The following is a 17,478-nucleotide window of genomic DNA, read 5'->3' as shown; positions in this document are numbered from 1 at the left end:
CGAGTGTGGTTTATAAACCACATACTAAAATTATAGCCAGAGGCAGGTGTGGTATATAAATATGTTATTTTTTGCTAATATCAAATAGCGGCTTATATACCACTAAAATAAAAATAAAATAAATATAATAAAAGGAATCTTTTAAAATAGAATATCATTTCAGTAATATAATTTAAAATTAAAGCAATCGGCTGTGCTAAAAGTATCCACAGTTAAATGATTAATAATTGAAAATAATATTAGATACAAAATTAAATTAAAATTGTGGCTCTCTCCATGGTCCGCCGTCCGATAGCGAGGAAACACATTAAATTATATTTCTTATGGCAATAATTAAAAGGAAGAAAACTCGCGATATACTTTTTTTAAATAATTTATTTTAAACTTTAGTACACTTTTAGAATAATTGACTGAGAAAAGGTCTGCTTAGGAAGCTTGCTATTTCCATTAATAAAATTCAAATTATTTCTCTTTATCCGACTTCTCTGCGTTCTCCAAGAAGTTTCGGTGTCGTGGCGGAACGGTACCCCGAAACAAGAGGCTCTTCGTCAATTAACGTAGCTCGGTAGTCAGAGAATGCATCAAAAGCGCATTGCGAGTGCGCGTCAAAATCCAAATCCATACTTTCGCAGCTTTCAAGGCGCGCGTACCCTGGAAAACTGGGTCGCTTAACCCACGCCAGCTGTAGATTAATCCCTGCAGCTAACGTTTCGTCCTTTCCGGGACATTAATAATTATTAACACCGGCAATTACGATGCCGGTGTTAGCGCGTTGTCCAAGATAAATCAGCAACATCGCGCTCTTATTCTAACGCCTGATATTAAGAAGAATCGTACGGGTGTTTAGCGTTGGATAAATATTTCCCGAAGGGAAAAAACCGTTCGATATTGGGTCGGTTCTGATAAAAACGATCGACCGACAAAGCGTTGACCCGTTTTTCATCCGGTCCTGCCAGTGTACGACAAAGATCGTTGGACACGGGGTGGGTGTATTAGCAGGTTGGCCGAGCAGAAGGGATTTATTTTGCCCGGGGAAAATGAACGGCATTGTGTCCGATCGGTCGTGGTCTGAAATTCTCCTGCGAGCGATTCTTCCGTGGCTTTCTTGAGAGTACGGCTTGCGGTTGGTCACTGTTCCCCTGCTTTGTTTCGCCTCGTTCGAAGAAAATTCATTTTCCGTCCACCGTGACACAGGTGAACCAGGAAATCTCCTCTGTTCATAGAGGAAAACTAAACTGCGCGAAGTTTAAATAAAATTTTGAATCTGATACAGTGACAACGATGGCGAGTAGAAAGTTGGTATAGTTTTCACCGGGACAAAAGCGGGTGCCATTTAGCGCAAGGATTTACCGTGACGTGGAAACGTGGCCAGAGTCGTTCGTTTCCTTCGGAATGGAAGTAATCGAAATTCGATCGGGCCAGGATCAGAAACGCGGGGACAGGTTATCGGGTTCTTTGGTGGAAACGCAGGAGAATGATTGGGAAACGAGGGCGAAAGTAATTCGATTCTGTTGCTTCGAACATATTGGATGATTGGAGGGAAATTTATGTGATTCGACTGGGAGCCGAGTTTCGACTTTGTTAGATGGAAGTTTTCGCATACGCTCGGGGGAAAAGGGGGTCGGATGGCAGGAAATTACAATCGCGACTACCGTTTCTCGGTTTTCTTACGAATACCTTGTTTCGAGTTCTTCGAATATCAAATCGAATCGCGTGCGAATAAATGAATTAATAAGCCGGCTCGCATCGAATCAGAATTTTATCGGCAACGAATCGCGAGAAAGACGTTGACGACGAATTTCATGAAAACGCGCGTTGTTGTCTCTTGAGAATCCGAAACAGCGCGAGAGGGAAAGAGCGAGAGCAGACAGAGGGATAAGAGAAACCACTGTGTTGCGTCACGGCAGTCGAGCATGTTTGTTAATTAACGTTAATTAATTAAGGAGCAACGGTGTCCGACTGCAGCCTCTTCCTCGCAATGTATAACCGCCAACGGGATTACAACGCCTTTGCATAACTACTAAATCGTTTCTGAAGTTTCCGGAGTACCGGAAGCACCGGGCAGACACTATGTAAAATAATTTTCACTGATTTTTCTTCATTCAAACTTCGACACGTTTGAAAATCCAAACGTTTCATCCATTGACCGACGTTTAACCCTTTCGCTGCCACCCGAATTTTTCAACTTGCACCAGTGGGCCACAATAGAAATTTCATATTAAAAATTTTTATAATAGACTGCAGTGATATGCCAATACTAAAAATATTATTTTAAGACCTTGTAAGAGAACATATTTGCATAATTCATTAATTTTTAATTCGAGAGCATTTGTCTCAAAATGACTGATTTTAAAAACAAATTCATGATGGTCACCGGCCCAAATGAAAAGACAAGCGCCGGTCCCATGGGAAAGGGTTAATACAATCAACTGGACGTAACAATTAGAGACCTCGAGACGCTGGGAAATGGTATAATACTACGTTGGTTAGGCCGTGTTTGCCAGGAAATTGGGATCGAAATGTTGGTCTCGAGCAGATAGGGTTAATTGATGAAATTTCTCCTGTCCTATATCGCTTCTCCATTACCTGTGCTATAATTATCCCCGAAAACACGTGCACCGTAGATACAGAACGCTAACAATAGTTTGCTTGGAATGAAAAAAATTAATTTAACCAATTAACCGTATATACTCATTAGTCGGTGGGACAAGGGAAATTCAAGGGAACCCTTAAAGCTGCCAGAAAATACCGCTCTACGTTCCTGATCGTAGTACGTCCGTGAAATTAGTTGGAAGTTAACAGCCATCCGAGCGGATGGAACGGATCTCTTAATTAAAGAGTCGCGCGGTTGAATTAGCCGGTCGAGTGTCGAAGCTCGATTGGAATCGAAGTCCGCTTAGAAATCGCACGAAATTCCTCGCGACTTTTCATTCGAACGTTTCACGTTATTTTCAAACCAAAGGAATTCCCAAAGTTTTCTTGCTCTCGTTTTTGAAGCAGACGACTCTGGAAACGAATTCGCGCAACCATCTGTCGGAAAAAGAATAAGGGAGTTGTCTGTTGAAAACGACAACCCCGTATGCAAATGAAAATCGTTCCATGGATTTTTCTTTTTCTAATCGTAGATTTATTTAATTCTTTGACCTATGGAAATAAATTACAGCGAAATGATTAACGGTACTTAACTCTCGGCTGGTAGGTTCATTTATCTTGCTCTTTCCAAAGAAATCGGCTTGTAATCGAGCGGTCTTATCACGGATACCGCTGGAAAATTCGTAATGCGCGAGACTTAAGGTACGCGATTGCCGGCTGATACCAGCTCGGCTGCACCGTCTGCAGACAGAAGGTGGATAAGACGCGAGAACGGAGGAAGAAAAATGGGCGAAATTCGAGGTTGCCGACCTAGTCACGCGAATCACCATTTAACTCGCCAGAAGACGAAACTCGAGTACATACCTGAACTTCTTCCAAACCTCTTCTCTGATATAATATTTTTCAATCTCTTTCAAACGATATTTTACGATTTCGAAATTAACCCTTTCGCTGCCACGGTGGTCCCATGGGACGGGCGCTTGTCTTTTCATTTGGGCCATGGTGGTCATTTGTTTTTGAAATCATTCATTTTGAGACAAATGCTCTCGAATAAAAATTAATAATAACAAATAAAAACTTCACTTACATCTTAAAATAATATTTCCAAAATACAGTATTTCAAGTATTAGCATAATACTGTAGTGTAACTCTTTTGAGGAATACTCACAGATTGTCTAAATTATTCAAAATTACAGATGATCACCACTAAGAAAAATGTGCCACTGGCAAGATTGTACCGTTATTTTAATATATTTCGCAGTTCTTTGCAATTATAAAATTTTTAATATGAAATTTGTATCATGGCCCACTGGTGCAAGTTGAAAAATTCGCCTGGCATCGAAAGGGTTAAGTAATGTTCGATTAGAAATTAGTCGAAACACGAAGTTATTAGGTGTAACAATATCGTCACGTACGGTGCAGGTCCATACGTTATTTCGATAAAATCATCGCATTAGTAATAGTATATAAGTAGAAGGAGGATGGACTCGTGCGAGAGTTGTTATCGCGACTTTTCGCGATTTATAGTACAGCCGTGAGGTATACGCAAAAAGCACGTGGCCGTAAATTTCTCTCTGTTTCAAAGAAAAGAAAGAAAGAAAGGCATTGCTATCTTGAGCCTCTACAATTTTACCGTTTGACGTCTTTTTACATTGTTCGACGTTATCGCGTTTCTCTGGAGCGAGCGCAATTAATACGGATTAATTGGTAGTAATTTTCATCGGCGTAGATTCGTAGTCTCAGTCGGGCGAAAGGAACGACGGTGTCCGCGAGTCATCGAGATTAATGATTTCGTTAGAGGAAATGAAAGGTTCGTTTGCACGAAACGTGTCCGGATGCGATTGATAACGGCAGATATCGTGGAAATGCTTGCCGAGAAATTTGTTGTCTATCTGTACGTGACTGGCGTTTTCAAGGTACTAAGGGCTGCTTCTAGAAAGCCACTGTCAATCTTTGTCGTCGCTTTTAACGATCAGTTGATGCATGCATTTCATGACAGCAACCCTTTCTCTCCGGGAAACTTGACGATTACACGCGGTTCTCATAAATCATCTGCCCTTTTGTCTTCAGGAAAATTCATTTTGGTAAAACTGAATCAGAGCTGAGCAAATTATTACAAATTTTAACTATTTTAACTATTCATCGCTTTTAACGATCAGTTGATGTATGCACTTGCTGACAGCAACCCTTTCCCTCCGGGAAACTTGACGATTACACGCGGTTCTCATAAATCATCTGCCCTTTTGTCGAAGGTGTCTAAAGGAAAATTCATTTTGGAAAAATCGGATCAAAGTTGGGCAAATTATCACAAATTTTAACTAGTTTAATTGTTCATCGCTTTTAATGATCAGTTGATGTATGCATTTGCTAACAGCAACCCTTTCCCTCCGGGAAACTTGACTATTACACGCGATGCTCTTCATAAATCATCTGCCCTTTTATTTTGAGGAAAATTCATTTTTGAAAAATCAAATCAAAGCTGAGCAAATTATTACAAATTTTAACTATTTTTTAACTGTTCAATTTGAACTGTGTTTTCTTTTTCCCAAACATTTTTTTTTAAATATCGACGCGTTCGCGCGAAGGCTGTGAAAATTGCACAGCCTGTTACCGGCGAGCGATGAAGAGCATTGTTAAAACCTTGTTAAACAATCAAATTACAGGAATCCTCGGGCGCCGAACGCGGCTCGAAATATCGAGCCGACGTTATCGTAAGCAACAATATTACAGATTTTAATTAACTCGACGCGCGGCTGTTAAAAAATTACGCCGAAACCCAATTAAATATCGGAGATCCTTTTGACACAAATGAACCTGTAACCCCTTTATTATCTCGCTGTTCATTTTTCGAATAAACAACGTTACGCACGCTCGATGAAAAGGACAATTTTCTGTATTTTTAAAATTTCTGTTCAATTAAAAATAAATCGAATTTGTGAATTGGCTGAAACGGCATTCGCCGAAATGTTAGTTAAACTCTGTTTAGTTGGAAGTTCATCGAGTTTGAAGTGAGAATCACAGTGCAACTTCGTTGCACTGGTAATTCATGCAGATGCAATTTAAGTCAGTTGCAATAATATCGGTGATTTGCAATTTCTATACTCGTAATTAAATAGCACACTTAATAAAATTCTAAAAGAAACCATAAAAAATCCTTTCGTCCTGCAGTTGCAAGTACAAAGACCGATTTTTCGACGGACAGGGTATCGAAGAGAATTGAATGGTTCGGATCGATTGATTTTTAGGGAATCAACTTCCGCTCGAATTTTGGCAAAAAGATATTGGCTCGCTTGCATCGGGCATATCAATTTGATCTCGATCACGCCCTGTCACGAATCGTGACGAACGTCAGCATCCCTTTCACGTATTTTTTCATTATCCCGACGGGTTTTACTGCAAGCAAGAAGCATACGGAAACGTTGCAACTCCCTGAAGAATCGACACGTACGCATCGATACGTTTTACTACCCCTCTGGAATATCATTTTATCGTTACGACCATAATTTACTGCCCTCCCGTCTATACCCGACGCGTTTCTTTTCTTATTTTCTCGCTGGTTAATTCAACCGCGAATTCTACGAAATGAAAAAAAAAAAAGAAAAAAAAATTCGAAGAACTCGAAGCTCGGTGAGAAAAGTGCATTCAATTCCGGTGCAACGAAATGCAGGGGGTTGAAACGAGCTTCGACGAAATCGAGTCGACTAATGAAGCGTTAATAAACTGCTTTTCCTGCCGAATAAAGGCTATTGGAACGATTCGCGAAAAATTCTCCTTTCGAACGAGTACAGCCGTTCGTTGAACGACACTCGATGCAACGTGGTGCACCGATGCACCGCGTTGCATCGAGTGCAGACGTTGGGGGGTCTGGTACGTCGGAAGTTTCGTGATAACGTGCTCGTAAACGCCAAGGTGTAACTTTCGACGTAGTTGCTCCCTGAACTATACACCCACGCACACATGTACAGGTGCATACCCTCTGATTACCCCGAGATGCATACACGTGTAAGTGCACAGAGGCGTGCGCGCGTGTGGGACGTCTTTTACGCGCGTATGCATTCAGCCTATGCCCGTGTCTATGGGAAACAATATCACGTAGCAAACGGCTAACGAGGCTGCTGCTGCGGCTACAGGAAGCACGATCTTACCGACAGCGTACAGCTTCCGTTTTGTAATTAGAGGGAGCACGACGTATGCCGAGTAGATGCGTTTGCGTGCACGAACCGCTGCCGCTGCAACCTGTGCTATTCCAAGATTAATTATCCCAGGATAATTAAAACGGATACAGCTTACGCCTGATTTTTCTCACTTTTATCGATCCCTTCAATTTAAATCGTACCTTATCTTGAAATTTCGAACGAGTACCAAGAAAAGCTTCTTAAAAAAAGAAGAAACATCCAGGGACAATTCGAGGAGAAAATTAAATTCTAAAACGAACGAACAAACAGCCGAACTTTTATTTCCATTCACGGGACAAGAAGAAGAGAAGCATCGAACAAGAAAAAGTTCATCTTTCGATCCGAATGGAATAAAGGGAAAGCAGTTGTTGAAAGTTCATAGTGAATAAGCGTCGATGCTTACACGACGTTCTTTTAAAGCTTAATTGATCAGACTCGTTGAAAGGGTAGAGGTGAGCCTGAAAGGACTGGCCGAGATAGAGAAGAAATTAATGAACGCGATAAATAATATCGAACAATGGTGAACGACCCAGTTCCTGAGAAATAGAATGCAAGTCCGGTGGAGGAGAGTGAGAGAATAAAAAAATACAAGTGATACCAGAGGAACGTTTGAATAATAGATATTACACGGTGCAACAAACGAAATGTTATGGCGGTTTTATCTAGGCGATAATTCAGCGAGCTTTTATCCCGACTGGTTCAAGTTAGCCGGATTCCGCGAAACGGTGCTTATTCCTCGATAAACACTCTTCAGTATTTAGGACGACTATTAATATCGTTTCACCGGTTCGCCTCGGGTCTAAACGTGGCATTGATAGATTGACTACGATCCTTATCGTCGAAAGAAAGACGGCTAAACGTGCAACTCAGCTCGGCTACCACCTATGACCTACTATTTATACGCAACGCTTGGCAATTTTCATTTCCAATATTTTAAGCGATTCCTCGAATTCACCCGAACGATGATTAAGGATCAATCGATGCGTTCGAAGTTCATCGGGGATATTTTTATATTTTCAAAATCTTATCTTATCGGATTACAATGTAACAGGGAATTTCCACGTTGAAAGAGGACAGAAATTTATTACAGCAGACCGGGAAATCAGGAAAGCGATTGACGACGGATGGCGGTCGAAAAAGGCTGCTCCTATGGCTCCGGTCTGGGTGTCGCTTATTATACTTTCTTCTTATTTATCGACCACCATAAATAACCCCTTCCGACCGAGCTTGCTACCGGGCGACTTCGGATTTATGGGGGTCTTGAATTAGTGTCATCAAACGGGATATTTTTCATCGCGGTACTTTGAATAGTTGAACTATTCGAAATTATAAAATTCGATTCGACGGTGAACGATCGGTCGCGTTTCTATTCGAGCGTTCTCTTTACGAGCAACTTCCTTTATCACGTCGAGAGAGAATTTTCTTCGCAGCCTAAAGTGCTTCCAGGTTTCATCGTGCTGCTTTCTGAAGCCATTCACGATCCGTTGGTTCGTGCAGGGAGCAAATTTTATTGCTATTAAGGGAATTCAGTGTTCGCGGGGTGTGTACCGCGGCTTCTACCCTCGTGGTCTTCTTCTTCCGAATTGTTCTTCAATACAGACACGTAATTTTAGGCTTTTTCCCCTCCATTATTCGAGGAACATGTAAATTCTACCTAGGGTCGGCCCTGGGCCAAGGGCCCCCGTAAGACGATTTTGCACATAAGAATGCAAGAAGTTATACAAGCTTTAATGTTAATTTTATAAATTTTATTTCGGACCCCCGAAATCTCAAGGCCGGCCAGTTAATTATTCTAAGATTTTAATAATACATAAAAGATAAGCTTAATTTCTTCCTCTATTCTTGAAATAAAACTCCAGTATTCTTATTTTAAGACAATAGTTTTTCAGAAAGGAACCAATAAACGGCTTTCGCCTTACTTGAAGTATTTTGAAAAATGTATCAATTATAGATGAAACAAGAAATGTAAAATTCGTGATTTCGAACGATTTCTTTCGGGCGTTAATAAGATCCGATGGAAATAATGGATTAAAAATAACGTTGCTATTCGAAAGATTGACCTCATTGTTGGTCTAAATTCTTCTACCATTTATCTTTCAAGATTCCGATCTTCTCGCACGGATCGTTCGGTTATTCCACTGTTTTCGAAGCTTCATACATCACTAATGATGGCCATTTAGCTGGCAATGTCCGCGCAGCTGCACACCGTTTCAGTTCCACTGAAACTTGGGTCATTCCGCGAGGCTGGAATAAATGGCGCCTCGAGCATTGATTTAATACGAGCCGGTTATTATGCGAGCAGACCGAACGGGAAACGAGAAGTAAATCTATCAGGGTGAATTATCAACGCGAGCACGCGAAATCGGTCGTTACTTTAGCGCGAGGAACGATCCGCTGATGTTTTACATCATCTTCCAAGATGACGGTTAATAATCGGTTGAAAGCCGGCTAATTAATGTTATCGAATTACATTATCCTGGGAATTGTACGTAACAGAATAGAAGTACCATATCATTTAACCCTTTGAGGAGTAGTGGTACGTATTTGCACCACCTTTTTGTTTTTTAATTTTTTCTTTAATTCGGAATTAATTTGCAGATTTTCTTGGGGTTCCAAGATGTAAAGCTGTAAATGTGTTTACTTATAATTAGTTTTTTTCAGAATAAATTCGGTTATTCTTGAACGAAAAGCCTCACAGCCCTGAAAATTTTTGTGCATATATTCTATACCTAGAACATTTCGCATGCCAATTTCTCGAAAAATATTTTTCAATTTTTCAATTCTGACGTCAGAATCGTAATCAGCGACTCTAAAAACCTTTAGATAACCTTTGATTTCTATCATTTGGTAGAAAGAAAATCGTGCTCCTCAAAGGGTTAATAACGAATTTCTTTTTTAATTTTTGTCGCCCGCCGTCTCAATCCATTTTTCATTTGAACACATGTTCCTGAGAACACATAGAAACGTGGTGTTACCGACATAAAGTGATTTTACAAAGGATTAGTAACGAAGAAAAGTTGAAAGATAGCTGTGGATATCGGTTCGAACAGTGGCGGACCAGGGAGAGACCCCTGAAACTTTAACCCGCGCCTGAGCTCGAACGGATTTAAAGGAATTTAAAATTCGTACCGCTAACCAGGGGATATTCGATACCCGGATATACAACCGGAAGGTTTATAGGATGCGAACGTTTGTTCTGGTAAAAAGTCGCGGTAGACAGGCTTTTACCGAGCGTTTCTGACCCGTCGATTCGTCGTTACTTCTGCTTCGGCGTCGTTGCAACCAGCCGTTCCGCACTTTTACGAGCAAATTTACGCGATTTCCAATACAAAGCTCGTTCTCGTTTTATCGCGTCGCCGTTCCGACAGTCTGCGGTCGTGCCGAGTGTCCGCGGCGCGTGAAGAAAATCTGCGAGCTCGGTCTTTTTCCACCCCCGATCTCCCTGTTTCCTACGCGTAAATCACTGGTAGCGATCCCTATCCGGCTACGAATCGCCCTGATTTTGCAAATCTTCCCGCGCCACCGTTCGGCAAAATAAAACTGGCCAATTTTCGAATGATTTTCTTTAATCGAAAATCCGTGTCCGAATTTATTCGAGTCTCGGATGATCGATCGGCGAGGAATCCGAGCGTCGCGTCGGTCCGTAAGGAATCGGGAGGAATTCCTGCAGAAAGGAATTCAACTGGTTCACGGTTTCTCGGGATTTTTCGATTCCTCGACGCTTGGCACGTCGATTCGAGACGTCTCTGACGGTAGAATAGCCGTTTCCACTATGGAAAGCTTTTGATGCGCTCTCAATATATGCTCTTCCCGATACAAAGTTCATTCTGTTGGCGTCGTTCCGTGCTCCCACGGGATACGACGTCGCTTCAAGGCCACGATGACGAGAGAAAATCCATTTGATGCAACTTTCCGCCAATAAATCCGTTGAACGTGTTTCCGTTCGCGGGTCTGGAAAACGATCGGATTTTTTTTTCTTACTTTTATCAAGGTATCGCCATAGGTACGAAAGTTTTCAGAATTTTCGATGAAACCTTCCGGTTACTTAAAATTTGTACAAATAAACGTAATACACACAGAGATGATGCATTGCAAGAAATTTCACTTATACAGCAGTGGAATTAATTCTGGACACTTAAATTTTTACTTAATTATTTAATATATAATCATTGTTTTCTAATTTTAGGGCGTCGCTTATATAAAAAAATCAGTAAAAAGACCATTTACAGCCATACTTTTAATATGCGACGTTTTCTGTTTCCAGGGGCAAAAATAAAAATAACAACACAGTTTAGAACATTTACAAACCAAATCATGTGAAAATATTAAGTATAAACATGATAGATTATAATAAAAATATTACGATATCAATTTAGCATAAAATATTTTTATTCAAACTGTCCAGAATTAATTCCACCAGTGTAAATGATAATTGGATAGGTCGACGTTGGATTGCTTTTATTTAAGAGAATCCTTTGGATAGCATAAGTTCAGAAACAGTGACAGAAGGTTGAAGCGTCCTCGTAGCTCTTCCGGAAAGATTATCCTTGGGTCATACTCGGTTCCTTTGTTATGCACGGAACGAGGACACTCGGTGGAAACGGTCCTAAAACGGACCTATTTCTTGACAATCGCCTTCCCTTTCTGTATTTCATCCGTAAGCTTCTTCTTATCTCCAGTCCTTTCCCTTCGTCCTATATACCCGAGTCGCTATTTCCGCATACCTTCGACTTTCAACTCGGTGGAATCCCGATAAGACAGTGCATATTCGCTGCTCGTTTCGAGTCAAATTTTCATCAACTCGTCGAATATTATTTAAAAATGAATTCATTTTCACCTCGTATCGATCAACGTAGAATCGTTAAGCACGAAAGATTCAATGTCGACGAGGAAGGGAAACGATCCTCCGATAGGTAGACACGGTGTGCATTAATAGGTTTTTTCAGCAAGGGCTTTTAACGATCGAAGGATCTCATGAAATCGGGAATTAAAAGGTGCCAGAAGGCGCAAGAAGGCCAAGTATTTAAATGGATTCAATTTGGAGTGAGGCCAACTGTCGGCCGACCTCGTGCCAAGCGACGAAGGATAGACGCTCGTAAAGGATGCGACTCGGTTCGTTGAACGAATTAATAGCAATCTCGAGCAATCGGCCGGCTATTAGAATGTTTGAATACGATTTCCTTGATTGATCGCGAAACTCCGCTCCTCTGATACATCGATTCGAGTTGAAAAACTTTTCTTTAAATACGTCGATCAAAGGGTTAATAATAATTTTGTAAGACAATTCTGAAGAACAAAATGCGAACTCCCCGCCTCGTATTCGAATCCCTTCGCAATGGGATCCGTTGTAAAAGGATGCTACCTTCTTTTAAGGGTTTTTTTATTTTTCCATCGAGCTCGTTAACCCACAGTGTGGGAAGCTGCGAAGCGTGCAACAAAAGTAGCGAAAGAAAACGACCTCGGACGTATCGGCCACATAATCGATACACGGCAATGGCCACGACGACGACGACGTCGACGCCCTACGGTAATTTGTCTCTTATTTCCGGCCTCATTAACCGTCCCTGGATGCTGGCGGATATATTGTCGAGATTTTCTGAAAATGGTACCGATGTTTTCTCACGCGGCTCTGCGGTACCTTTCAATAGAGTTGAAGTAGTATAACGCGATGAATAGTCAGACACCGCGCGTATAATTCTAATCAATCGCTGAATAGTCGATTAATTACTTGGCTTTTTTAAAAAAAGGGAAATTAGATAAGAATGGTGATTTGTAAGAAAATTGTTCGATCGATCCGTTCAATTTATAGGAATTCGAAACGGTCTCTGTCCTCGTACGTTCGAAACCTCTTCGCGAGAAAGTAGTCGCGTTATTCGAGAACGTTTTCGAGCCATCTGGGAGAATGGTCCTTTTATTACGAGGTAAATCCGCGCGTTATACCCAATCACCCGTTCCTTGCTAAAAATCCCCTTACAAACGATATTGAGTTTCGCCCTTTTCCATTACCATCCCGATGCAATTGAATAGTAATTCGGCATTCGATGTATTCCGTTGACGTCTGATCCAGGAATGGTCTGTTATCGAATTGATTCGATGTACATTCCAAGAATATCGTGGATAAATTGATCGATTCGAAAGAAGAGAATGCTTTTAGGATTTTCTTGGTTAAATAGATTATTTAATTTGAATCATCGTTGAACGCGTTCATTTTCAAATATTTATTATGGCTCTCTCCATGGTCCGCCGTCTTATTGTTAGCGGCCCCTCTCCATGGTCCGCCGTATCGGAATTAAAAAACACATATCATATTTCCTACTCTTTCAGGAAAAGGGTCTTGACGATATTAGCTTAATTTTCAGTTTCCGACGAACGTTTCACGCTGAAAAGCCGAATTTTTTCCTGATCTAAAATAACTAGCACTCTCGTGGCACGTTGAAGAGGTTCCCCCGGAAGCAAAATCTTTTTAGCGTTCCGTTAATCCGAAACATGCGGAAACATGCCTCTTATTTCTAACCGTTCGCGGCATAACTTTAGCCATTTACTCCGGTCGCATCAACGAGCTCTTCTTCGTTTCTGCATGACGTAGATTCCTGGTATCGCGTTTGGTATGCTTGTCCCTCCTTTCAGGCCCGATATCCACGGAAGATAAGGGTGTTTCCTTAACCACTTCAGAAATAGATCTTTCAAACTTTAATTAAGCGTGGACGTTTATTTTTCGGTACAAAGGTTTGCAAATCCATTAAACGCGTAAACAGAATTCCTGTTCAGGACAGATTTACCGTCGAACGTTATACAACGACCATCAGCTTCCGTTATTGGATAACACTTGAGTTACATGTGTTTTGCTTCGCGTCTGTTTAACGCTGTAAGTTAATTAATTCGCAATCGAGCGTAAGTGCGCGCCGAGCGTAGGCAGAATTTCGATTGCCCTCGCTCGAACGTGATTTTCCCTCGTCAATCTCGACACAGTTTATTCCTTTGCCTCGTTAATTCGTCGATTTGTCATTAATTATTTTAATTTGAAATAATATAGAATAGCAAGGACGTGTTAAGGATGCAAACGTTTCGAAACATTCATAAGGTGTTTCTTGGAAGGCGATGGTCTAGCAGGGCGCAGAAGGCGAAACGAAAGCGAGCTGCTCGTTTTGGACGTTATTTTCGCGGAGGCAGTTACCCGGAAAATTTGCATCTTTTTCTGCTCGTCCTTCGCAGCGGTGCTTCTTTTCATCGTCGAAGGAACGACTTGGCCACGGCAGCGAGAGAGGAGATAGCGCGGTGGCAAATTTCTTGGCGACTCTTATCGCGAACCAAAGGTACGTTCGTTCGTCGTTTGCAACCGACCGACGAACACGACGACGTCATTTTCTTTCGTGGACGTACCTTAAACCCGCTTCCACCGTTTCACCGAAGACAAATGGTTTTTGTTGCTCGCTCTACTTTTTCGAACGCAATTCTTCCAACGACCCGGTACAATTCTCTTTTCACCGTCTTAGCTGTAATTGAACTCTGAACGACCGGTTGTAATTCTTCAGAAAAATATCGCGTGTTTATAGAAATTTCTAAAGTAAATCAGGAAGAAATCCATCAAGGTTCGCACACCTTATTTCGTCGGAACATCCGCTTCCTTCCGGTGACACGACGACGACGATGTCATCGTCAGTTTGTACTCTCATCCCCCCCGACGGGTATCGATCGGGCATGTTTTCTTTCCCGTCGGGATAATGTCGAAGATTCTTCGATGAAAATTCGCGGAATTCAGCTGTGTGCGGAATACCTAACGGGCAGGGAGGCAGGATCCGTGGAAGGAGATTTGACAAATGGTTTTATCCGGTAGTTGACGCCTCAGTTGACGCGCGTACGTGCAGGTGACACGTGTCGCGTGTGTCGCTTCGTGTGACCCCAGCCCCAATGGGAACCTGAGAATATGTCATTCCTCGACGTTCGTGAAATGGATGGTGCGGCTTGACGCACCCTCGATGCTGAAATTTCGGACGACGACGCCGCGTCGGTGCCGATTTCACATGTTTCCGTCGGAGATTTTATGCTGGAAGAAATAATCCCTTTGATGATCCGATTATCGATCCAGATTCAATAACAAGGCAATTTCCAAAGATTTATGAAAAAAGGGGCGTCTATAGGGTAACGTATGCAATTGTAACCCTTTTCCTCTGGTGGCGGACCACGGAGAGGGCCCGATAAGACGGCGGACCCCGCAGAGAGGCCGCAATTTTAATTTAATTTTGCATTTCAATCATTCCAAAGGGATCAATAACTGTAGATAGACATTACCCTGCGTCAGGTTCGCGAACATGGCCGCGTGTTTCGAAATTGCGTGTCGAGGACGGCAAACGGGGAAAATCGAGTCTGAAAAGCGATCAAGAACGACGGTGCCGGAGGAAAAGGGAGAAGGCCGTGGAACGTGGCGAGCTCGCTAATTGCAAAAAACTTACTGCAACGTCCTCCACGGCGTTCTTCGAGTAACAAAGAAACAACGAAGCAACTGAAATACACGATGTATTTGGTCAGCTTGGACGCTTTCCACGTTGCTCGTTCACGCGCGCCACCAGGTGCTGCCGGTTTAATTAATTTTTCCCTCTGCAAACAGCGCGTCGTTTCCTCCAATTCACCCTTGTTCCCTTGTTTGATCGGTAGAGAATTGCTGTTCCCGTGTAAACACCGGGATTACGTGATCGCGGGATTCGATCAGTGGTTCTCGGATCGTCTGGAAAATTTTCGAGGATCCTTACCCCTGCGACCGTCTAACGATCAAATCGCATGATCTCAGGAAAAATTAAACAGTAGTAAATTTAATATACCCTCTTAGATTAACCCATCGACGAATCGTATTTCCTGCGATGTAAGAAAAATTAAAAAGGGGAATTTCGAATCGTTTCTCTCTGCTCATATTACACGATCCGCGGTAAACGTAGCAGAAAAAAAGGAACGTATAAGTGGCTCGTGAATTGTTCCCTATTTTGTGGAACACCAGCTGCGTTTTATCTTTACGACACCGGCAACGCGTGCCGTTTCCACCTTCTGCAAACTTTTCCCACCGCTCTAATAGACGCATTGCAGAGCTCTCGAACGTCTCTGTTTCGTGTATCCCAGCGAAGGAGAAAGCAATCAACCGGGATGAATTTCATTATTCTTGCGTCTCGTGAGGAAAATTAATTTTGCGAGATAAGTGGCGAATGGGAGGATGAAATATATGGTCAGCGATTAAATGGTACCTTTGCAAACAACAGTAGTAAGGTAATCGATATTTCAGTCAGGCCATCATCTTTCACGGGGAAACGTCGGATCAATTATACGGTTCATTCTGTTCACGAGTGATTGTACGTTCAGCCTTCGCTTCTAATGTGGGCCTAATTATTCCTCTCTCTATGGCGTCCTTTGTAATCGGTACACACGATCGAATTACCGATGTACGTGTTACGTTTTCACTTCCGTGTCGCTCGAGGCTTGGGTGAAATTATTTTCCAAGTAGCGAACGATCGAAATCTGTAAACGAGATATTCCACGCTCGAGCGTGTAATTAGCGTATTGCTTGATCAGCTGACGATGAAATTTCGAGGGAATTCGTTGGACGGTTAGTTAAACCGGAAGATAATTGAGCGGGACTTGAATTGATTCTTTTATGAACGCGATACATCTCTTAATTAATTTCTTCAGCGACGCTTGAATAAAGATTAATCACTAGTGTTTCATCATACCCTGCGCGCGAAACCGTTCGTCCCTCGTTAAATACCAAGGAAAAACGTTTAATCTACACCCCCCGCGTAACTCGCGGTCAAAGTTAAATTACCGAAAGCGATCAAGTTAAATTACCGAAAGAATAATGAATCGCGAACTCTCTGTTTCGTGTCTGACCGCGTACCGACACTTTCTACTTAACCAATTATTTCACTTGCTTTAACGTTGAATCATCGACTCGTTAATTACCCAGCCGGCCGTGTTAAAGTGTTAATTATTGACCGCACGATCGGTTAATTTTCAAATTTCAACTTTCAATTTACCAGGTTACATTATTAATATAATAGCTAGTAATTTGATTATATATAAAATTTGATGCCGCGATCGACGCTTTAACATGTTTAATTCGAACGCGATTAACAGGTGTCGCGATTCTTGAATTCCAATTTTCCACTTGCCCCAAAATTGATATAACGCGATTTAAATTCTCCTTTCATTTATTTTCTATCCTTCGTCCGATTATGTTTGAGGCGACGGTCATTAGCGAGTCCCGGTACGACGCGTTAATTATTTGACTAAATTAAATTGGTAATGTCAGTCACAGGTGGTGAATGTCGCGGTAGTTTGTAACGACGATTAAGTCGAGCGAAACGAACGGTCGCAGGCATGTAGAAAAAACAAAAAAAAGAACAGAGAGACAGGGTAGATTTGGTTTTGCTTTTTAGGTTTGCTCGTAGCGAAAGTTTCATGGGCCGAACTGGCCGGTGCCATTCGATACCCTTTAGGGGATTTAAGCAGTGATCGATGAAATCGTTGTGTTTCGCAGCAATTCGCTGCAGGCTTGCCAGTGGTTACGTACGACCGCACGCGTCACTCGTTTCGACATGTTTGAGCATAGCGAAACGCGGCCAAGCGTGCTCCCAATTAATTTCCAATCGATTATACAAGCTGCGTTTTAATGTCACGTAACAGGCAATCTCTGCCTGCTGGTTATATTACTATATTACATTTCACGATT

General features: G+C 41.9%; 1 protein-coding gene across 1 annotated transcript in view; it reads left to right on the top strand.

Moving 5' to 3' along the window:
• The first annotated feature begins 14,061 nt into the window (after positions 1–14,061).
• The window catches only part of LOC114873836 (inactive rhomboid protein 1), an 83,766-nt gene continuing 80,349 nt past the window's right edge, over positions 14,062–17,478 (top strand). The window contains exon 1 of the mRNA XM_029182564.2: positions 14,062–14,080. The gene's annotated coding sequence lies outside the window, so the exon portion shown is untranslated. The remainder of the gene's footprint in view (positions 14,081–17,478) is intronic.

This window comes from Osmia bicornis, chromosome 10 (assembly GCF_907164935.1).
Source record: "Osmia bicornis bicornis chromosome 10, iOsmBic2.1, whole genome shotgun sequence".
Lineage (NCBI taxonomy): Eukaryota > Metazoa > Arthropoda > Insecta > Hymenoptera > Megachilidae > Osmia > Osmia bicornis.
This window is presented reverse-complemented; position numbering and strand designations above follow the sequence as displayed.